Here is a 20,871-nt window from a genome sequence, read left to right as displayed (position 1 = left end):
CTCACTCTGCCTCTCGAGTCCCAAGTACCAGGCCACGCCCGTTCCCCTACCCCTCCCCAGGTCATGGCAGGCTCTATCCAATCGGGCTGCGGAGAGACGAAGGCCTGGCTTTTGGACAGAGGCTACCGAACGACTCGGGCTCTTGTAGCCTCTCGATGACGAGTGAGAGAAAGGGAGGGGAAATGTGGCCGATCGCTTCTCGGCCTTTTGGCCAAGACTGCAATGGCCTCCTCTTTCTGGTTAAAACCTTTGCCGGTTTGGGGCTTCGTTTTGTGTCACCAGCTTTTCTGGGAGGAGATTCACCTCATTCCTTGTGAATAAAATTTCAACTTTGCCGTAGCTGAAAAACTTTTGCAACAAGGAATTCATTGGTCCCGAGGACTGCCTACCTGTCCTCTGCCGGACTGCCACCTTGACCAGACCAAAGACGAAAGTAAGTGTTTTTATTCACCGATTTAGCAGTTGTAGCAGGTTTTCTTGCTTCATTTGAGGTGTTTTAGTTTCTTGTATCCTTTCTACGCTGCGGTTCCTCCACCGTGTTGGCCAACCGTGCCGGGCCTACGGAGGCGCCGCAGTGTCCCCTCCCCACCTTCTGAGAGGCTCTATCCAATCGGAGAAATGAAGGCCTGGCTTTTGGACACAGGCTACCGAGCATCCGAAATACTCGGGCTCTCGATGACGAGTGGGAGAAAGGGAGGGAAGTGCAGGGCACATTTAACAGCCATGCCGGTCCCAAATATCCCCTCGTCGTCTGCCAATCATAAAGTGCAAATCTCGCTGCCTTCTTCGAGGCTTCAGCTGGCCGCCCCCCCTCGACTGGCGCCTTTTTCGGGCCGGCGTCCGGCAGAGCGACGAACCTCTGCGTTTGGGTCAGTATTTTGGTTTTACACAAGGCAGGAGAAGGGTGCACCGCCCCCGGAGGCACTGCAATACCGGGTCGATGCGTGGAGTGGACGGAGCAAGCCCCTCGTCTCAGCTCCCGGTGCTAAAAATCCATTTAATATGTTGCCCCCTTATAGGGGACATATCAGATATTAAACTGATAAGACATACTACACTTGATCTTAGCCAAAAGGCCGAGAAGCGATAACCCCCGCTGGTTGCTTCCAGCGCCCACCTCCCGGAGCAGTTCTCCCCCTGCCGTGGCGCAGTGGTTTCAACTGCGCATAACAACGGCTGAGTCTCAGCACCTCCTCCCGAGCGCGCCTCGTCGCACCGCTCAACCTTGCCGGGGGCGGCGTTTTATTTCCTTTTCACAAACGCACGAGGCTCGGCCACACGGCAGAGCCTGCCAAAATAGTTTTAACTCATTGGCGTCCCTCTCCACGGAAGTCTTTAGTAAAAGGCGAAAGACTTGTACGTTATGAAGAGAAACCCGAGTAAGTACGGGCCCCTCCTCCAGAGCCGCCGACGAGCCTAGTCGTCCCGGCCACTACCCTCACGGTAAGCCTCACTCTGCCTCTCGAGTCCCAAGTACCAGGCCACGCCCGTTCCCCTACCCCTCCCCAGGTCATGGCAGGCTCTATCCAATCGGGCTGCGGAGAGACGAAGGCCTGGCTTTTGGACAGAGGCTACCGAACGACTCGGGCTCTTGTAGCCTCTCGATGACGAGTGAGAGAAAGGGAGGGGAAATGTGGCCGATCGCTTCTCGGCCTTTTGGCCAAGACTGCAATGGCCTCCTCTTTCTGGTTAAAACCTTTGCCGGTTTGGGGCTTCGTTTTGTGTCACCAGCTTTTCTGGGAGGAGATTCACCTCATTCCTTGTGAATAAAATTTCAACTTTGCCGTAGCTGAAAAACTTTTGCAACAAGGAATTCATTGGTCCCGAGGACTGCCTACCTGTCCTCTGCCGGACTGCCACCTTGACCAGACCAAAGACGAGAAGGTAAGTGTGTTTTATTCACCGATTTAGCAGTTGTAGCAGGTTTTCTTGCTTCATTTGAGGTGTTTTAGTTTCTTGTATCCTTTCTACGCTGCGGTTCCTCCACCGTGTTGGCCAACCGTGCCGGGCCTACGGAGGCGCCGCAGTGTCCCCTCCCCACCTTCTGAGAGGCTCTATCCAATCGGAGAAATGAAGGCCTGGCTTTTGGACACAGGCTACCGAGCATCCGAAATACTCGGGCTCTCGATGACGAGTGGGAGAAAGGGAGGGGAAGTGCAGGGCACATTTAACAGCCATGCCGGTCCCAAATATCCCCTCGTCGTCTGCCAATCATAAAGTGCAAATCTCGCTGCCTTCTTCGAGGCTTCAGCTGGCCGCCCCCCCTCGACTGGCGCCTTTTTCGGGCCGGCGTCCGGCAGAGCGACGAACCTCTGCGTTTGGGTCAGTATTTTGGTTTTACACAAGGCAGGAGAAGGGTGCACCGCCCCCGGAGGCACTGCAATACCGGGTCGATGCGTGGAGTGGACGGAGCAAGCCCCTCGTCTCAGCTCCCGGTGCTAAAAATCCATTTAATATGTTGCCCCCTTATAGGGGACATATCAGATATTAAACTGATAAGAACAGATACTACACTTGATCTTAGCCAAAAGGCCGAGAAGCGATAACCCCCGCTGGTTGCTTCCAGCGCCCACCTCCCGGAGCAGTTCTCCCCCTGCCGTGGCGCAGTGGTTTCAACTGCGCATAACAACGGCTGAGTCTCAGCACCTCCTCCCGAGCGCGCCTCGTCGCACCGCTCAACCTTGCCGGGGCGGCGTTTTATTTCCTTTTCACAAACGCACGAGGCTCGGCCACACGGCAGAGCCTGCCAAAAATAGTTTTAACTCATTGGCGTCCCTCTCCACGGAAGTCTTTAGTAAAAGGCGAAAGACTTGTACGTTATGAAGAGAAACCCGAGTAAGTACGGGCCCCTCCTCCAGAGCCGCCGACGAGCCTAGTCGTCCCGGCCACTACCCTCACGGTAAGCCTCACTCTGCCTCTCGAGTCCCAAGTACCAGGCCACGCCCGTTCCCCTACCCCTCCCCAGGTCATGGCAGGCTCTATCCAATCGGGCTGCGGAGAGACGAAGGCCTGGCTTTTGGACAGAGGCTACCGAACGACTCGGGCTCTTGTAGCCTCTCGATGACGAGTGAGAGAAAGGGAGGGGAAATGTGGCCGATCGCTTCTCGGCCTTTTGGCCAAGACTGCAATGGCCTCCTCTTTCTGGTTAAAACCTTTGCCGGTTTGGGGCTTCGTTTTGTGTCACCAGCTTTTCTGGGAGGAGATTCACCTCATTCCTTGTGAATAAAATTTCAACTTTGCCGTAGCTGAAAAACTTTTGCAACAAGGAATTCATTGGTCCCGAGGACTGCCTACCTGTCCTCTGCCGGACTGCCACCTTGACCAGACCAAAGACGAGAAGGTAAGTGTGTTTTATTCACCGATTTAGCAGTTGTAGCAGGTTTTCTTGCTTCATTTGAGGTGTTTTAGTTTCTTGTATCCTTTCTACGCTGCGGTTCCTCCACCGTGTTGGCCAACCGTGCCGGGCCTACGGAGGCGCCGCAGTGTCCCCTCCCCACCTTCTGAGAGGCTCTATCCAATCGGAGAAATGAAGGCCTGGCTTTTGGACACAGGCTACCGAGCATCCGAAATACTCGGGCTCTCGATGACGAGTGGGAGAAAGGGAGGGGAAGTGCAGGGCACATTTAACAGCCATGCCGGTCCCAAATATCCCCTCGTCGTCTGCCAATCATAAAGTGCAAATCTCGCTGCCTTCTTCGAGGCTTCAGCTGGCCGCCCCCCCTCGACTGGCGCCTTTTTCGGGCCGGCGTCCGGCAGAGCGACGAACCTCTGCGTTTGGGTCAGTATTTTGGTTTTACACAAGGCAGGAGAAGGGTGCACCGCCCCCGGAGGCACTGCAATACCGGGTCGATGCGTGGAGTGGACGGAGCAAGCCCCTCGTCTCAGCTCCCGGTGCTAAAAATCCATTTAATATGTTGCCCCCTTATAGGGGACATATCAGATATTAAACTGATAAGAACAGATACTACACTTGATCTTAGCCAAAAGGCCGAGAAGCGATAACCCCCGCTGGTTGCTTCCAGCGCCCACCTCCCGGAGCAGTTCTCCCCCTGCCGTGGCGCAGTGGTTTCAACTGCGCATAACAACGGCTGAGTCTCAGCACCTCCTCCCGAGCGCGCCTCGTCGCACCGCTCAACCTTGCCGGGGGCGGCGTTTTATTTCCTTTTCACAAACGCACGAGGCTCGGCCACACGGCAGAGCCTGCCAAAAATAGTTTTAACTCATTGGCGTCCCTCTCCACGGAAGTCTTTAGTAAAAGGCGAAAGACTTGTACGTTATGAAGAGAAACCCGAGTAAGTACGGGCCCCTCCTCCAGAGCCGCCGACGAGCCTAGTCGTCCCGGCCACTACCCTCACGGTAAGCCTCACTCTGCCTCTCGAGTCCCAAGTACCAGGCCACGCCCGTTCCCCTACCCCTCCCCAGGTCATGGCAGGCTCTATCCAATCGGGCTGCGGAGAGACGAAGGCCTGGCTTTTGGACAGAGGCTACCGAACGACTCGGGCTCTTGTAGCCTCTCGATGACGAGTGAGAGAAAGGGAGGGGAAATGTGGCCGATCGCTTCTCGGCCTTTTGGCCAAGACTGCAATGGCCTCCTCTTTCTGGTTAAAACCTTTGCCGGTTTGGGGCTTCGTTTTGTGTCACCAGCTTTTCTGGGAGGAGATTCACCTCATTCCTTGTGAATAAAATTTCAACTTTGCCGTAGCTGAAAAACTTTTGCAACAAGGAATTCATTGGTCCCGAGGACTGCCTACCTGTCCTCTGCCGGACTGCCACCTTGACCAGACCAAAGACGAGAAGGTAAGTGTGTTTTATTCACCGATTTAGCAGTTGTAGCAGGTTTTCTTGCTTCATTTGAGGTGTTTTAGTTTCTTGTATCCTTTCTACGCTGCGGTTCCTCCACCGTGTTGGCCAACCGTGCCGGGCCTACGGAGGCGCCGCAGTGTCCCCTCCCCACCTTCTGAGAGGCTCTATCCAATCGGAGAAATGAAGGCCTGGCTTTTGGACACAGGCTACCGAGCATCCGAAATACTCGGGCTCTCGATGACGAGTGGGAGAAAGGGAGGGGAAGTGCAGGGCACATTTAACAGCCATGCCGGTCCCAAATATCCCCTCGTCGTCTGCCAATCATAAAGTGCAAATCTCGCTGCCTTCTTCGAGGCTTCAGCTGGCCGCCCCCCCTCGACTGGCGCCTTTTTCGGGCCGGCGTCCGGCAGAGCGACGAACCTCTGCGTTTGGGTCAGTATTTTGGTTTTACACAAGGCAGGAGAAGGGTGCACCGCCCCCGGAGGCACTGCAATACCGGGTCGATGCGTGGAGTGGACGGAGCAAGCCCCTCGTCTCAGCTCCCGGTGCTAAAAATCCATTTAATATGTTGCCCCCTTATAGGGGACATATCAGATATTAAACTGATAAGAACAGATACTACACTTGATCTTAGCCAAAAGGCCGAGAAGCGATAACCCCCGCTGGTTGCTTCCAGCGCCCACCTCCCGGAGCAGTTCTCCCCCTGCCGTGGCGCAGTGGTTTCAACTGCGCATAACAACGGCTGAGTCTCAGCACCTCCTCCCGAGCGCGCCTCGTCGCACCGCTCAACCTTGCCGGGGGCGGCGTTTTATTTCCTTTTCACAAACGCACGAGGCTCGGCCACACGGCAGAGCCTGCCAAAAATAGTTTTAACTCATTGGCGTCCCTCTCCACGGAAGTCTTTAGTAAAAGGCGAAAGACTTGTACGTTATGAAGAGAAACCCGAGTAAGTACGGGCCCCTCCTCCAGAGCCGCCGACGAGCCTAGTCGTCCCGGCCACTACCCTCACGGTAAGCCTCACTCTGCCTCTCGAGTCCCAAGTACCAGGCCACGCCCGTTCCCCTACCCCTCCCCAGGTCATGGCAGGCTCTATCCAATCGGGCTGCGGAGAGACGAAGGCCTGGCTTTTGGACAGAGGCTACCGAACGACTCGGGCTCTTGTAGCCTCTCGATGACGAGTGAGAGAAAGGGAGGGGAAATGTGGCCGATCGCTTCTCGGCCTTTTGGCCAAGACTGCAATGGCCTCCTCTTTCTGGTTAAAACCTTTGCCGGTTTGGGGCTTCGTTTTGTGTCACCAGCTTTTCTGGGAGGAGATTCACCTCATTCCTTGTGAATAAAATTTCAACTTTGCCGTAGCTGAAAAACTTTTGCAACAAGGAATTCATTGGTCCCGAGGACTGCCTACCTGTCCTCTGCCGGACTGCCACCTTGACCAGACCAAAGACGAGAAGGTAAGTGTGTTTTATTCACCGATTTAGCAGTTGTAGCAGGTTTTCTTGCTTCATTTGAGGTGTTTTAGTTTCTTGTATCCTTTCTACGCTGCGGTTCCTCCACCGTGTTGGCCAACCGTGCCGGGCCTACGGAGGCGCCGCAGTGTCCCCTCCCCACCTTCTGAGAGGCTCTATCCAATCGGAGAAATGAAGGCCTGGCTTTTGGACACAGGCTACCGAGCATCCGAAATACTCGGGCTCTCGATGACGAGTGGGAGAAAGGGAGGGGAAGTGCAGGGCACATTTAACAGCCATGCCGGTCCCAAATATCCCCTCGTCGTCTGCCAATCATAAAGTGCAAATCTCGCTGCCTTCTTCGAGGCTTCAGCTGGCCGCCCCCCCTCGACTGGCGCCTTTTTCGGGCCGGCGTCCGGCAGAGCGACGAACCTCTGCGTTTGGGTCAGTATTTTGGTTTTACACAAGGCAGGAGAAGGGTGCACCGCCCCCGGAGGCACTGCAATACCGGGTCGATGCGTGGAGTGGACGGAGCAAGCCCCTCGTCTCAGCTCCCGGTGCTAAAAATCCATTTAATATGTTGCCCCCTTATAGGGGACATATCAGATATTAAACTGATAAGAACAGATACTACACTTGATCTTAGCCAAAAGGCCGAGAAGCGATAACCCCCGCTGGTTGCTTCCAGCGCCCACCTCCCGGAGCAGTTCTCCCCCTGCCGTGGCGCAGTGGTTTCAACTGCGCATAACAACGGCTGAGTCTCAGCACCTCCTCCCGAGCGCGCCTCGTCGCCAAAAATAGTTTTAACTCATTGGCGTCCCTCTCCACGGAAGTCTTTAGTAAAAGGCGAAAGACTTGTACGTTATGAAGAGAAACCCGAGTAAGTACGGGCCCCTCCTCCAGAGCCGCCGACGAGCCTAGTCGTCCCGGCCACTACCCTCACGGTAAGCCTCACTCTGCCTCTCGAGTCCCAAGTACCAGGCCACGCCCGTTCCCCTACCCCTCCCCAGGTCATGGCAGGCTCTATCCAATCGGGCTGCGGAGAGACGAAGGCCTGGCTTTTGGACAGAGGCTACCGAACGACTCGGGCTCTTGTAGCCTCTCGATGACGAGTGAGAGAAAGGGAGGGGAAATGTGGCCGATCGCTTCTCGGCCTTTTGGCCAAGACTGCAATGGCCTCCTCTTTCTGGTTAAAACCTTTGCCGGTTTGGGGCTTCGTTTTGTGTCACCAGCTTTTCTGGGAGGAGATTCACCTCATTCCTTGTGAATAAAATTTCAACTTTGCCGTAGCTGAAAAACTTTTGCAACAAGGAATTCATTGGTCCCGAGGACTGCCTACCTGTCCTCTGCCGGACTGCCACCTTGACCAGACCAAAGACGAGAAGGTAAGTGTGTTTTATTCACCGATTTAGCAGTTGTAGCAGGTTTTCTTGCTTCATTTGAGGTGTTTTAGTTTCTTGTATCCTTTCTACGCTGCGGTTCCTCCACCGTGTTGGCCAACCGTGCCGGGCCTACGGAGGCGCCGCAGTGTCCCCTCCCCACCTTCTGAGAGGCTCTATCCAATCGGAGAAATGAAGGCCTGGCTTTTGGACACAGGCTACCGAGCATCCGAAATACTCGGGCTCTCGATGACGAGTGGGAGAAAGGGAGGGGAAGTGCAGGGCACATTTAACAGCCATGCCGGTCCCAAATATCCCCTCGTCGTCTGCCAATCATAAAGTGCAAATCTCGCTGCCTTCTTCGAGGCTTCAGCTGGCCGCCCCCCCTCGACTGGCGCCTTTTTCGGGCCGGCGTCCGGCAGAGCGACGAACCTCTGCGTTTGGGTCAGTATTTTGGTTTTACACAAGGCAGGAGAAGGGTGCACCGCCCCCGGAGGCACTGCAATACCGGGTCGATGCGTGGAGTGGACGGAGCAAGCCCCTCGTCTCAGCTCCCGGTGCTAAAAATCCATTTAATATGTTGCCCCCTTATAGGGGACATATCAGATATTAAACTGATAAGAACAGATACTACACTTGATCTTAGCCAAAAGGCCGAGAAGCGATAACCCCCGCTGGTTGCTTCCAGCGCCCACCTCCCGGAGCAGTTCTCCCCCTGCCGTGGCGCAGTGGTTTCAACTGCGCATAACAACGGCTGAGTCTCAGCACCTCCTCCCGAGCGCGCCTCGTCGCACCGCTCAACCTTGCCGGGGCGGCGTTTTATTTCCTTTTCACAAACGCACGAGGCTCGGCCACACGGCAGAGCCTGCCAAAAATAGTTTTAACTCATTGGCGTCCCTCTCCACGGAAGTCTTTAGTAAAAGGCGAAAGACTTGTACGTTATGAAGAGAAACCCGAGTAAGTACGGGCCCCTCCTCCAGAGCCGCCGACGAGCCTAGTCGTCCCGGCCACTACCCTCACGGTAAGCCTCACTCTGCCTCTCGAGTCCCAAGTACCAGGCCACGCCCGTTCCCCTACCCCTCCCCAGGTCATGGCAGGCTCTATCCAATCGGGCTGCGGAGAGACGAAGGCCTGGCTTTTGGACAGAGGCTACCGAACGACTCGGGCTCTTGTAGCCTCTCGATGACGAGTGAGAGAAAGGGAGGGGAAATGTGGCCGATCGCTTCTCGGCCTTTTGGCCAAGACTGCAATGGCCTCCTCTTTCTGGTTAAAACCTTTGCCGGTTTGGGGCTTCGTTTTGTGTCACCAGCTTTTCTGGGAGGAGATTCACCTCATTCCTTGTGAATAAAATTTCAACTTTGCCGTAGCTGAAAAACTTTTGCAACAAGGAATTCATTGGTCCCGAGGACTGCCTACCTGTCCTCTGCCGGACTGCCACCTTGACCAGACCAAAGACGAGAAGGTAAGTGTGTTTTATTCACCGATTTAGCAGTTGTAGCAGGTTTTCTTGCTTCATTTGAGGTGTTTTAGTTTCTTGTATCCTTTCTACGCTGCGGTTCCTCCACCGTGTTGGCCAACCGTGCCGGGCCTACGGAGGCGCCGCAGTGTCCCCTCCCCACCTTCTGAGAGGCTCTATCCAATCGGAGAAATGAAGGCCTGGCTTTTGGACACAGGCTACCGAGCATCCGAAATACTCGGGCTCTCGATGACGAGTGGGAGAAAGGGAGGGGAAGTGCAGGGCACATTTAACAGCCATGCCGGTCCCAAATATCCCCTCGTCGTCTGCCAATCATAAAGTGCAAATCTCGCTGCCTTCTTCGAGGCTTCAGCTGGCCGCCCCCCCTCGACTGGCGCCTTTTTCGGGCCGGCGTCCGGCAGAGCGACGAACCTCTGCGTTTGGGTCAGTATTTTGGTTTTACACAAGGCAGGAGAAGGGTGCACCGCCCCCGGAGGCACTGCAATACCGGGTCGATGCGTGGAGTGGACGGAGCAAGCCCCTCGTCTCAGCTCCCGGTGCTAAAAATCCATTTAATATGTTGCCCCCTTATAGGGGACATATCAGATATTAAACTGATAAGAACAGATACTACACTTGATCTTAGCCAAAAGGCCGAGAAGCGATAACCCCCGCTGGTTGCTTCCAGCGCCCACCTCCCGGAGCAGTTCTCCCCCTGCCGTGGCGCAGTGGTTTCAACTGCGCATAACAACGGCTGAGTCTCAGCACCTCCTCCCGAGCGCGCCTCGTCGCACCGCTCAACCTTGCCGGGGGCGGCGTTTTATTTCCTTTTCACAAACGCACGAGGCTCGGCCACACGGCAGAGCCTGCCAAAAATAGTTTTAACTCATTGGCGTCCCTCTCCACGGAAGTCTTTAGTAAAAGGCGAAAGACTTGTACGTTATGAAGAGAAACCCGAGTAAGTACGGGCCCCTCCTCCAGAGCCGCCGACGAGCCTAGTCGTCCCGGCCACTACCCTCACGGTAAGCCTCACTCTGCCTCTCGAGTCCCAAGTACCAGGCCACGCCCGTTCCCCTACCCCTCCCCAGGTCATGGCAGGCTCTATCCAATCGGGCTGCGGAGAGACGAAGGCCTGGCTTTTGGACAGAGGCTACCGAACGACTCGGGCTCTTGTAGCCTCTCGATGACGAGTGAGAGAAAGGGAGGGGAAATGTGGCCGATCGCTTCTCGGCCTTTTGGCCAAGACTGCAATGGCCTCCTCTTTCTGGTTAAAACCTTTGCCGGTTTGGGGCTTCGTTTTGTGTCACCAGCTTTTCTGGGAGGAGATTCACCTCATTCCTTGTGAATAAAATTTCAACTTTGCCGTAGCTGAAAAACTTTTGCAACAAGGAATTCATTGGTCCCGAGGACTGCCTACCTGTCCTCTGCCGGACTGCCACCTTGACCAGACCAAAGACGAGAAGGTAAGTGTGTTTTATTCACCGATTTAGCAGTTGTAGCAGGTTTTCTTGCTTCATTTGAGGTGTTTTAGTTTCTTGTATCCTTTCTACGCTGCGGTTCCTCCACCGTGTTGGCCAACCGTGCCGGGCCTACGGAGGCGCCGCAGTGTCCCCTCCCCACCTTCTGAGAGGCTCTATCCAATCGGAGAAATGAAGGCCTGGCTTTTGGACACAGGCTACCGAGCATCCGAAATACTCGGGCTCTCGATGACGAGTGGGAGAAAGGGAGGGGAAGTGCAGGGCACATTTAACAGCCATGCCGGTCCCAAATATCCCCTCGTCGTCTGCCAATCATAAAGTGCAAATCTCGCTGCCTTCTTCGAGGCTTCAGCTGGCCGCCCCCCCTCGACTGGCGCCTTTTTCGGGCCGGCGTCCGGCAGAGCGACGACCTCTGCGTTTGGGTCAGTATTTTGGTTTTACACAAGGCAGGAGAAGGGTGCACCGCCCCCGGAGGCACTGCAATACCGGGTCGATGCGTGGAGTGGACGGAGCAAGCCCCTCGTCTCAGCTCCCGGTGCTAAAAATCCATTTAATATGTTGCCCCCTTATAGGGGACATATCAGATATTAAACTGATAAGAACAGATACTACACTTGATCTTAGCCAAAAGGCCGAGAAGCGATAACCCCCGCTGGTTGCTTCCAGCGCCCACCTCCCGGAGCAGTTCTCCCCCTGCCGTGGCGCAGTGGTTTCAACTGCGCATAACAACGGCTGAGTCTCAGCACCTCCTCCCGAGCGCGCCTCGTCGCACCGCTCAACCTTGCCGGGGCGGCGTTTTATTTCCTTTTCACAAACGCACGAGGCTCGGCCACACGGCAGAGCCTGCCAAAAATAGTTTTAACTCATTGGCGTCCCTCTCCACGGAAGTCTTTAGTAAAAGGCGAAAGACTTGTACGTTATGAAGAGAAACCCGAGTAAGTACGGGCCCCTCCTCCAGAGCCGCCGACGAGCCTAGTCGTCCCGGCCACTACCCTCACGGTAAGCCTCACTCTGCCTCTCGAGTCCCAAGTACCAGGCCACGCCCGTTCCCCTACCCCTCCCCAGGTCATGGCAGGCTCTATCCAATCGGGCTGCGGAGAGACGAAGGCCTGGCTTTTGGACAGAGGCTACCGAACGACTCGGGCTCTTGTAGCCTCTCGATGACGAGTGAGAGAAAGGGAGGGGAAATGTGGCCGATCGCTTCTCGGCCTTTTGGCCAAGACTGCAATGGCCTCCTCTTTCTGGTTAAAACCTTTGCCGGTTTGGGGCTTCGTTTTGTGTCACCAGCTTTTCTGGGAGGAGATTCACCTCATTCCTTGTGAATAAAATTTCAACTTTGCCGTAGCTGAAAAACTTTTGCAACAAGGAATTCATTGGTCCCGAGGACTGCCTACCTGTCCTCTGCCGGACTGCCACCTTGACCAGACCAAAGACGAGAAGGTAAGTGTGTTTTATTCACCGATTTAGCAGTTGTAGCAGGTTTTCTTGCTTCATTTGAGGTGTTTTAGTTTCTTGTATCCTTTCTACGCTGCGGTTCCTCCACCGTGTTGGCCAACCGTGCCGGGCCTACGGAGGCGCCGCAGTGTCCCCTCCCCACCTTCTGAGAGGCTCTATCCAATCGGAGAAATGAAGGCCTGGCTTTTGGACACAGGCTACCGAGCATCCGAAATACTCGGGCTCTCGATGACGAGTGGGAGAAAGGGAGGGGAAGTGCAGGGCACATTTAACAGCCATGCCGGTCCCAAATATCCCCTCGTCGTCTGCCAATCATAAAGTGCAAATCTCGCTGCCTTCTTCGAGGCTTCAGCTGGCCGCCCCCCCTCGACTGGCGCCTTTTTCGGGCCGGCGTCCGGCAGAGCGACGAACCTCTGCGTTTGGGTCAGTATTTTGGTTTTACACAAGGCAGGAGAAGGGTGCACCGCCCCCGGAGGCACTGCAATACCGGGTCGATGCGTGGAGTGGACGGAGCAAGCCCCTCGTCTCAGCTCCCGGTGCTAAAAATCCATTTAATATGTTGCCCCCTTATAGGGGACATATCAGATATTAAACTGATAAGAACAGATACTACACTTGATCTTAGCCAAAAGGCCGAGAAGCGATAACCCCCGCTGGTTGCTTCCAGCGCCCACCTCCCGGAGCAGTTCTCCCCCTGCCGTGGCGCAGTGGTTTCAACTGCGCATAACAACGGCTGAGTCTCAGCACCTCCTCCCGAGCGCGCCTCGTCGCACCGCTCAACCTTGCCGGGGGCGGCGTTTTATTTCCTTTTCACAAACGCACGAGGCTCGGCCACACGGCAGAGCCTGCCAAAAATAGTTTTAACTCATTGGCGTCCCTCTCCACGGAAGTCTTTAGTAAAAGGCGAAAGACTTGTACGTTATGAAGAGAAACCCGAGTAAGTACGGGCCCCTCCTCCAGAGCCGCCGACGAGCCTAGTCGTCCCGGCCACTACCCTCACGGTAAGCCTCACTCTGCCTCTCGAGTCCCAAGTACCAGGCCACGCCCGTTCCCCTACCCCTCCCCAGGTCATGGCAGGCTCTATCCAATCGGGCTGCGGAGAGACGAAGGCCTGGCTTTTGGACAGAGGCTACCGAACGACTCGGGCTCTTGTAGCCTCTCGATGACGAGTGAGAGAAAGGGAGGGGAAATGTGGCCGATCGCTTCTCGGCCTTTTGGCCAAGACTGCAATGGCCTCCTCTTTCTGGTTAAAACCTTTGCCGGTTTGGGGCTTCGTTTTGTGTCACCAGCTTTTCTGGGAGGAGATTCACCTCATTCCTTGTGAATAAAATTTCAACTTTGCCGTAGCTGAAAAACTTTTGCAACAAGGAATTCATTGGTCCCGAGGACTGCCTACCTGTCCTCTGCCGGACTGCCACCTTGACCAGACCAAAGACGAGAAGGTAAGTGTGTTTTATTCACCGATTTAGCAGTTGTAGCAGGTTTTCTTGCTTCATTTGAGGTGTTTTAGTTTCTTGTATCCTTTCTACGCTGCGGTTCCTCCACCGTGTTGGCCAACCGTGCCGGGCCTACGGAGGCGCCGCAGTGTCCCCTCCCCACCTTCTGAGAGGCTCTATCCAATCGGAGAAATGAAGGCCTGGCTTTTGGACACAGGCTACCGAGCATCCGAAATACTCGGGCTCTCGATGACGAGTGGGAGAAAGGGAGGGGAAGTGCAGGGCACATTTAACAGCCATGCCGGTCCCAAATATCCCCTCGTCGTCTGCCAATCATAAAGTGCAAATCTCGCTGCCTTCTTCGAGGCTTCAGCTGGCCGCCCCCCCTCGACTGGCGCCTTTTTCGGGCCGGCGTCCGGCAGAGCGACGACCTCTGCGTTTGGGTCAGTATTTTGGTTTTACACAAGGCAGGAGAAGGGTGCACCGCCCCCGGAGGCACTGCAATACCGGGTCGATGCGTGGAGTGGACGGAGCAAGCCCCTCGTCTCAGCTCCCGGTGCTAAAAATCCATTTAATATGTTGCCCCCTTATAGGGGACATATCAGATATTAAACTGATAAGAACAGATACTACACTTGATCTTAGCCAAAAGGCCGAGAAGCGATAACCCCCGCTGGTTGCTTCCAGCGCCCACCTCCCGGAGCAGTTCTCCCCCTGCCGTGGCGCAGTGGTTTCAACTGCGCATAACAACGGCTGAGTCTCAGCACCTCCTCCCGAGCGCGCCTCGTCGCACCGCTCAACCTTGCCGGGGGCGGCGTTTTATTTCCTTTTCACAAACGCACGAGGCTCGGCCACACGGCAGAGCCTGCCAAAAATAGTTTTAACTCATTGGCGTCCCTCTCCACGGAAGTCTTTAGTAAAAGGCGAAAGACTTGTACGTTATGAAGAGAAACCCGAGTAAGTACGGGCCCCTCCTCCAGAGCCGCCGACGAGCCTAGTCGTCCCGGCCACTACCCTCACGGTAAGCCTCACTCTGCCTCTCGAGTCCCAAGTACCAGGCCACGCCCGTTCCCCTACCCCTCCCCAGGTCATGGCAGGCTCTATCCAATCGGGCTGCGGAGAGACGAAGGCCTGGCTTTTGGACAGAGGCTACCGAACGACTCGGGCTCTTGTAGCCTCTCGATGACGAGTGAGAGAAAGGGAGGGGAAATGTGGCCGATCGCTTCTCGGCCTTTTGGCCAAGACTGCAATGGCCTCCTCTTTCTGGTTAAAACCTTTGCCGGTTTGGGGCTTCGTTTTGTGTCACCAGCTTTTCTGGGAGGAGATTCACCTCATTCCTTGTGAATAAAATTTCAACTTTGCCGTAGCTGAAAAACTTTTGCAACAAGGAATTCATTGGTCCCGAGGACTGCCTACCTGTCCTCTGCCGGACTGCCACCTTGACCAGACCAAAGACGAGAAGGTAAGTGTGTTTTATTCACCGATTTAGCAGTTGTAGCAGGTTTTCTTGCTTCATTTGAGGTGTTTTAGTTTCTTGTATCCTTTCTACGCTGCGGTTCCTCCACCGTGTTGGCCAACCGTGCCGGGCCTACGGAGGCGCCGCAGTGTCCCCTCCCCACCTTCTGAGAGGCTCTATCCAATCGGAGAAATGAAGGCCTGGCTTTTGGACACAGGCTACCGAGCATCCGAAATACTCGGGCTCTCGATGACGAGTGGGAGAAAGGGAGGGGAAGTGCAGGGCACATTTAACAGCCATGCCGGTCCCAAATATCCCCTCGTCGTCTGCCAATCATAAAGTGCAAATCTCGCTGCCTTCTTCGAGGCTTCAGCTGGCCGCCCCCCCTCGACTGGCGCCTTTTTCGGGCCGGCGTCCGGCAGAGCGACGACCTCTGCGTTTGGGTCAGTATTTTGGTTTTACACAAGGCAGGAGAAGGGTGCACCGCCCCCGGAGGCACTGCAATACCGGGTCGATGCGTGGAGTGGACGGAGCAAGCCCCTCGTCTCAGCTCCCGGTGCTAAAAATCCATTTAATATGTTGCCCCCTTATAGGGGACATATCAGATATTAAACTGATAAGAACAGATACTACACTTGATCTTAGCCAAAAGGCCGAGAAGCGATAACCCCCGCTGGTTGCTTCCAGCGCCCACCTCCCGGAGCAGTTCTCCCCCTGCCGTGGCGCAGTGGTTTCAACTGCGCATAACAACGGCTGAGTCTCAGCACCTCCTCCCGAGCGCGCCTCGTCGCACCGCTCAACCTTGCCGGGGCGGCGTTTTATTTCCTTTTCACAAACGCACGAGGCTCGGCCACACGGCAGAGCCTGCCAAAAATAGTTTTAACTCATTGGCGTCCCTCTCCACGGAAGTCTTTAGTAAAAGGCGAAAGACTTGTACGTTATGAAGAGAAACCCGAGTAAGTACGGGCCCCTCCTCCAGAGCCGCCGACGAGCCTAGTCGTCCCGGCCACTACCCTCACGGTAAGCCTCACTCTGCCTCTCGAGTCCCAAGTACCAGGCCACGCCCGTTCCCCTACCCCTCCCCAGGTCATGGCAGGCTCTATCCAATCGGGCTGCGGAGAGACGAAGGCCTGGCTTTTGGACAGAGGCTACCGAACGACTCGGGCTCTTGTAGCCTCTCGATGACGAGTGAGAGAAAGGGAGGGGAAATGTGGCCGATCGCTTCTCGGCCTTTTGGCCAAGACTGCAATGGCCTCCTCTTTCTGGTTAAAACCTTTGCCGGTTTGGGGCTTCGTTTTGTGTCACCAGCTTTTCTGGGAGGAGATTCACCTCATTCCTTGTGAATAAAATTTCAACTTTGCCGTAGCTGAAAAACTTTTGCAACAAGGAATTCATTGGTCCCGAGGACTGCCTACCTGTCCTCTGCCGGACTGCCACCTTGACCAGACCAAAGACGAGAAGGTAAGTGTGTTTTATTCACCGATTTAGCAGTTGTAGCAGGTTTTCTTGCTTCATTTGAGGTGTTTTAGTTTCTTGTATCCTTTCTACGCTGCGGTTCCTCCACCGTGTTGGCCAACCGTGCCGGGCCTACGGAGGCGCCGCAGTGTCCCCTCCCCACCTTCTGAGAGGCTCTATCCAATCGGAGAAATGAAGGCCTGGCTTTTGGACACAGGCTACCGAGCATCCGAAATACTCGGGCTCTCGATGACGAGTGGGAGAAAGGGAGGGGAAGTGCAGGGCACATTTAACAGCCATGCCGGTCCCAAATATCCCCTCGTCGTCTGCCAATCATAAAGTGCAAATCTCGCTGCCTTCTTCGAGGCTTCAGCTGGCCGCCCCCCCTCGACTGGCGCCTTTTTCGGGCCGGCGTCCGGCAGAGCGACGAACCTCTGCGTTTGGGTCAGTATTTTGGTTTTACACAAGGCAGGAGAAGGGTGCACCGCCCCCGGAGGCACTGCAATACCGGGTCGATGCGTGGAGTGGACGGAGCAAGCCCCTCGTCTCAGCTCCCGGTGCTAAAAATCCATTTAATATGTTGCCCCCTTATAGGGGACATATCAGATATTAAACTGATAAGAACAGATTTTTTTTTCTTTTGAGAAAAATTTTATTGACACTCAATTCAAACATGATTCATAATATGTCAATTCCAAGTTACCCCTTTTAAAATACAACACGTCAATAAATAGATAAATGTTCTCTGTAAAACAACATTTAAAAAGGTGTTTAAAATGCATTACAGATAACGTCATAAATTAAAGGTATAAAATGGTTTTCAGCTTGTCCATGTCAGTGAGTGTCTGTTAAAAAGTCTTCAAAGCGGAGTGCATTTGTTAAAATAAAACTCACAAGAAATAAATGGATAATAAAAGCTCTTCTCCAAGTCCACTGTTGTGCAGGAGTGTAGTGAGTCCCTATCAAAGGGGAACTCATTCAGCTCCCCCAAACAGATTTGGTCTCTCGGGATCTTGTCCAGGCGCTCAGAGGAGACCCTCACCCTGTAGCTCCTTCCCACCAACCTCACCCGGAGGGTCAGGCCGCCGCTGCCTTGAACTTTCCTTGTGTGGCTCCGGCTCCTCCGTCCGAATGGGCACAGAGGCGATTCTTCTTTGTGGCTGTGTCCTAGGCCCGCCGCCTGCAGCTCTGGCCGTTTGGACCGTTGCTGCGGCCATCCGGATCACAGCCACGGGGGGATCTGCATGTGCTTTCTTGCCAGCAAGTTTCTGGAGGTCCATATGGCGTCTTTGATGGCGGCTAGGGTGAGCCACTGTTTGGCAAATGTACGTGCTGGTATCTGATTTCCTTGGCTCACCCCGTACAGCACCAGCTGTGGTGTGAGGACCTCCCTTGCTGGCAAGTACGGGAATTGCAAGGAGCCGGCCGTTGCCCACTGTTCTACGGCAGCGCTGCACTCCCAGAGCAGATGCCTTACCGACTCAGGCGCGCCACAACCTGGTCGGGGGCAAGTTGAGTGCGCCGACATGCCCCGGGAGTGCATTACGGACCTGACTGGGAGGATCTCATGAGCCACCATCCATGACAGGTCCCGGAGTCTGTTTGGAAGAGCTGGATGGTTCACGTTGCGCCAAACTGTTGAGGGCTCGCCGAATGCAAGCCCGCGCACTGGACTCACTGGTTCCCGCTCCTGCACAACAGAAATGAGAGAGCGGTGAGTGGTTAAAACCTGCAACTCCTCCTGCTCAAGGTTAAAATGCCTTAAAAATGACTGGATAAAAGCATAGGCTGGTGGCAGGTTAAAAGACACTGGTACTTTGAGACTTGTGGGTAAGATCTTAAGTTTTCTGAGGTAGGACCCCATCCAGAACCGTGTCATTGCTGCGGTCTTGGGGTTTCTGGATGGGGCTGTGGCGGTTGCGATGTGTAGTGCTGTGTATCTGCTTCCTAGGAACAAGTGCAGGTCTGGCACTCCTTTTCCTCCTTTCTCCTTTGGCTTCTTCATCACGCTTCGTCTCAGTCTTTCCCACTTGGAGCCCCAAAAAATAAAAGATGGCTCGTTCCAGGTCTAAGATCACTCTCCTAGGCGGGATAAAAACAGAACTGATGAGTAAAAGCAAAGGTAAAATCACTGCTTTGATGATTAAAACCTTTCCTTCTAAAGTCAGTCCTCTAAGTGTCCAGTACCCTAGTCTCTGCCTGACTTTCCCTACTATGTCTGCCCAATTGGTTTTCCCCTCCCCCTCCCTATCAAACCTGATCCCAAGTATTTTTTGGTCAGTCTGGGTCACAGTCAGGGGGAGTCCTGTCGTCTCAGTCGCTGTCCACGGTCCATAAAAATGGGCTTGGGTCTTGCTTCTGTTCAGCTTTGACCCAGAGGCCTGTCCGAACCAGTCAGTCAAGTCCAGCGTCCTGTTGACAGATAAAAGGTCAGTGCATAAAATGTTGATGTCGTCCATATATAAAATACATTTTGTCTCGAGTCCCCCGCTCCCTGGGACTCCTACCCCATGGATTCGTTGGTCCCTTCTCAAGGTCTGTGCCAGTGGTTCTATACAGATAACGTAGAGGAGGGCAGATACGGACAACCCTGACGGACACCGCAGTTATATCCACTGCTCTTGTCAGATGCCCGTTAACAATGAATTTGCTGTTGATCTCCCGGTACAGCAGTCCCACCCAGGCTATAAACCTTCTCGGGAACCCCATTTTTTGCAGTACCTGGAAAAGGTACTGGTGCGAGACCCGATCAAAGGCTTTCTCAAAATCTAAATTCAGGACTACTAGCCGAATGTTTCTGTCTCTCGCGTAACAGATGGTATCTCGGATCAGTACGAGGCTGTCGGTGATCTTCCTCCCCGGGACGGCACAGGCTTGATCCGGGTGAATCAGATCTTCTAAAAACAAGGACATGCGTGAGGCTAAAAGTTTACTAAAAAGTTTACAGTCAAAATTTAAGAGTGTGATAGGTCTCCAATTTTTCAAGTCCGTCTTGTCTTTGTCTTTGTGAAGGAGAGTCACTATCCCTACTCTAAAGCTGTCAGGAAGTCGGTCCATTTGTTCAAAATCCATAAAAACAGCAAGCAAGTCTGGTGCTAAAATGTCCCAAAATGTCAGATAAAATTCCAAGGGAAGCCCGTCTTCTCCCGGCGACTTCCCTGTCTTAAAAGATTTGATGCATTTGTTTAATTCCGGTATCGTAAAATCTTGGGTTAAAAGCACGTTGTCGTTTGTTGCTTGGTCAATGGATTTTAAAACTTCGGTCATGGTGTCCCCGTTAACAGTTTTGTATGCGTACAGTTCACGGTAAAATGTTCGACAGTTTCTTTGATTTCCTCTGTTGTGTCAGCTGTGCACCCGTTTTCTTTTTTAAGTCTCAACATGGCCCCCCCTTTATTTACGATTTTCTTAAAAAAATATCTTGTGCACTTCTCTCCTTCCTCTATTTCCCTTTCCTTGCTTCTTAAAATCACACCTTTGCTATTAATTTCTGCTAAAACCGACATCTCTGTTTTAATTTGTTTTATCTCTTCATTAAAATCCATTCCATGTTGGATTAGTTTAAAATACCTCTGAAGCCGTTTCTGCAGTCCCAACATGCGTCTGTTGTCCCTCTTTTTCTTTCTTTTCCCTGCCTGTCTGTAAAACGTCTTTGTCTTTCCCTTCACCATTTCCCACCACTGTGCACGTGTATCGTAAAAGTCTTGAAGGGTCTGCCACTCTCGGTATTGCTCCCTGTACAGCCTAACTAGCTCCCTGTCTTCTAACAGGGAGCAATTGAGCTTCCACAGACCACTTCCTGCCGTCACACCGAAGAGAGTGAAAGGGTGCAGGAAAGAATTGCGTGATCAGAAAAGAAAACAGGTTCCAATCTAGCATCGGTTGGTGGGCAATCACGTGATAAAATGTAGTCTATGCGAGAGGCTCGGGTGCCATCACTACTGAACCAGGTGAAGCCCTCCTCTCTGGGATGCATGGTTTTAAAACAGTCCACAAGTCTAAAATCACTGCATATGCTTTGAAGTAAAACTGAAGTCTTGTCCCTTTAAAATCGTCCCCTATTCTTCTCCTATCGTTCCTGCTTAAAATACAATTAAAATCCCCCCCTACAACTAAAGGTGCCCTGCCTAGCATGTGGGGCTGCAGTCTTCTAAAAGGTCATACCTGTCGTTCTTGTCATTAAAGCCATAAATATTTAAGACGTTAAAATCCTTCCCCATAAAGTCAAGTGTGTTAAAAGTGCCCGACCATCTCTCACCACAGTGCTGCCCTTCCCAAGACTAGAGGGTTTTTTTTAAAATGGCCACTCCATCATTTTTTTTTCATTTGAGCCGCTCCATATCGACGTTTGTGGCCATAACTCCTCCCATTCTCTGTAGTGTTTTAAAAATGGTAGGCCGCATTCCTGTATTAAAAACACATCAGACTTAAAAGAGTTAAGAAAGGATAAAACAATCTGGGCTCTAACTCTCGACTTCACACTCCTCACATTGATAGTTGAGAAGAGA

General features: G+C 53.5%; 22 non-coding genes and 1 pseudogene across 22 annotated transcripts; all 23 read right to left on the bottom strand.

Moving 5' to 3' along the window:
• Positions 1-899: 899 nt before the first annotated feature.
• LOC119892883 lies at positions 900-1,088 on the bottom strand. The gene has a single exon (XR_005442667.1). It is a non-coding gene; the product is annotated as a U2 spliceosomal RNA (small nuclear RNA).
• A 180-nt stretch (positions 1,089-1,268) lies between these two features.
• On the bottom strand, positions 1,269-1,383 carry LOC119892901. Its single transcript, XR_005442683.1, has one exon. It is a non-coding gene; the product is annotated as a U5 spliceosomal RNA (small nuclear RNA).
• Positions 1,384-2,352: 969 nt separating this feature from the next.
• Positions 2,353-2,544, bottom strand: LOC119892874. The gene has a single exon (XR_005442659.1). It is a non-coding gene; the product is annotated as a U2 spliceosomal RNA (small nuclear RNA).
• A 182-nt stretch (positions 2,545-2,726) lies between these two features.
• LOC119892895 lies at positions 2,727-2,839 on the bottom strand. The gene has a single exon (XR_005442678.1). It is a non-coding gene; the product is annotated as a U5 spliceosomal RNA (small nuclear RNA).
• A 969-nt stretch (positions 2,840-3,808) lies between these two features.
• LOC119892873 lies at positions 3,809-4,000 on the bottom strand. The gene has a single exon (XR_005442658.1). It is a non-coding gene; the product is annotated as a U2 spliceosomal RNA (small nuclear RNA).
• Positions 4,001-4,183: 183 nt separating this feature from the next.
• On the bottom strand, positions 4,184-4,296 carry LOC119892894. The gene has a single exon (XR_005442677.1). It is a non-coding gene; the product is annotated as a U5 spliceosomal RNA (small nuclear RNA).
• Positions 4,297-5,265: 969 nt separating this feature from the next.
• On the bottom strand, positions 5,266-5,457 carry LOC119892872. The gene has a single exon (XR_005442657.1). It is a non-coding gene; the product is annotated as a U2 spliceosomal RNA (small nuclear RNA).
• A 183-nt stretch (positions 5,458-5,640) lies between these two features.
• On the bottom strand, positions 5,641-5,753 carry LOC119892893. Its single transcript, XR_005442676.1, has one exon. It is a non-coding gene; the product is annotated as a U5 spliceosomal RNA (small nuclear RNA).
• Positions 5,754-6,722: 969 nt separating this feature from the next.
• Positions 6,723-6,914, bottom strand: LOC119892871. Its single transcript, XR_005442656.1, has one exon. It is a non-coding gene; the product is annotated as a U2 spliceosomal RNA (small nuclear RNA).
• Positions 6,915-7,021: 107 nt separating this feature from the next.
• On the bottom strand, positions 7,022-7,132 carry LOC119892900. The gene has a single exon (XR_005442682.1). It is a non-coding gene; the product is annotated as a U5 spliceosomal RNA (small nuclear RNA).
• Positions 7,133-8,101: 969 nt separating this feature from the next.
• On the bottom strand, positions 8,102-8,293 carry LOC119892870. Its single transcript, XR_005442655.1, has one exon. It is a non-coding gene; the product is annotated as a U2 spliceosomal RNA (small nuclear RNA).
• Positions 8,294-8,475: 182 nt separating this feature from the next.
• Positions 8,476-8,588, bottom strand: LOC119892891. Its single transcript, XR_005442674.1, has one exon. It is a non-coding gene; the product is annotated as a U5 spliceosomal RNA (small nuclear RNA).
• Positions 8,589-9,557: 969 nt separating this feature from the next.
• LOC119892908 lies at positions 9,558-9,749 on the bottom strand. Its single transcript, XR_005442689.1, has one exon. It is a non-coding gene; the product is annotated as a U2 spliceosomal RNA (small nuclear RNA).
• A 183-nt stretch (positions 9,750-9,932) lies between these two features.
• Positions 9,933-10,045, bottom strand: LOC119892890. The gene has a single exon (XR_005442673.1). It is a non-coding gene; the product is annotated as a U5 spliceosomal RNA (small nuclear RNA).
• Positions 10,046-11,013: 968 nt separating this feature from the next.
• On the bottom strand, positions 11,014-11,205 carry LOC119892904. Its single transcript, XR_005442686.1, has one exon. It is a non-coding gene; the product is annotated as a U2 spliceosomal RNA (small nuclear RNA).
• Positions 11,206-11,387: 182 nt separating this feature from the next.
• Positions 11,388-11,500, bottom strand: LOC119892889. Its single transcript, XR_005442672.1, has one exon. It is a non-coding gene; the product is annotated as a U5 spliceosomal RNA (small nuclear RNA).
• Positions 11,501-12,469: 969 nt separating this feature from the next.
• LOC119892892 lies at positions 12,470-12,661 on the bottom strand. Its single transcript, XR_005442675.1, has one exon. It is a non-coding gene; the product is annotated as a U2 spliceosomal RNA (small nuclear RNA).
• Positions 12,662-12,844: 183 nt separating this feature from the next.
• On the bottom strand, positions 12,845-12,957 carry LOC119892888. Its single transcript, XR_005442671.1, has one exon. It is a non-coding gene; the product is annotated as a U5 spliceosomal RNA (small nuclear RNA).
• Positions 12,958-13,925: 968 nt separating this feature from the next.
• LOC119892881 lies at positions 13,926-14,117 on the bottom strand. The gene has a single exon (XR_005442665.1). It is a non-coding gene; the product is annotated as a U2 spliceosomal RNA (small nuclear RNA).
• A 183-nt stretch (positions 14,118-14,300) lies between these two features.
• On the bottom strand, positions 14,301-14,413 carry LOC119892887. Its single transcript, XR_005442670.1, has one exon. It is a non-coding gene; the product is annotated as a U5 spliceosomal RNA (small nuclear RNA).
• Positions 14,414-15,381: 968 nt separating this feature from the next.
• Positions 15,382-15,573, bottom strand: LOC119892869. The gene has a single exon (XR_005442654.1). It is a non-coding gene; the product is annotated as a U2 spliceosomal RNA (small nuclear RNA).
• A 182-nt stretch (positions 15,574-15,755) lies between these two features.
• Positions 15,756-15,868, bottom strand: LOC119892886. The gene has a single exon (XR_005442669.1). It is a non-coding gene; the product is annotated as a U5 spliceosomal RNA (small nuclear RNA).
• A 969-nt stretch (positions 15,869-16,837) lies between these two features.
• On the bottom strand, positions 16,838-17,015 carry LOC119892885 (annotated as a pseudogene).
• Positions 17,016-20,871: the final 3,856 nt, after the last annotated feature.

Source organism: Micropterus salmoides, unplaced genomic scaffold (assembly GCF_014851395.1).
Source record: "Micropterus salmoides isolate LMB-PRFRI ecotype aquatic unplaced genomic scaffold, ASM1485139v1 Ms_hic_scaffold_745, whole genome shotgun sequence".
Lineage (NCBI taxonomy): Eukaryota > Metazoa > Chordata > Actinopteri > Centrarchiformes > Centrarchidae > Micropterus > Micropterus salmoides.
This window is presented reverse-complemented; position numbering and strand designations above follow the sequence as displayed.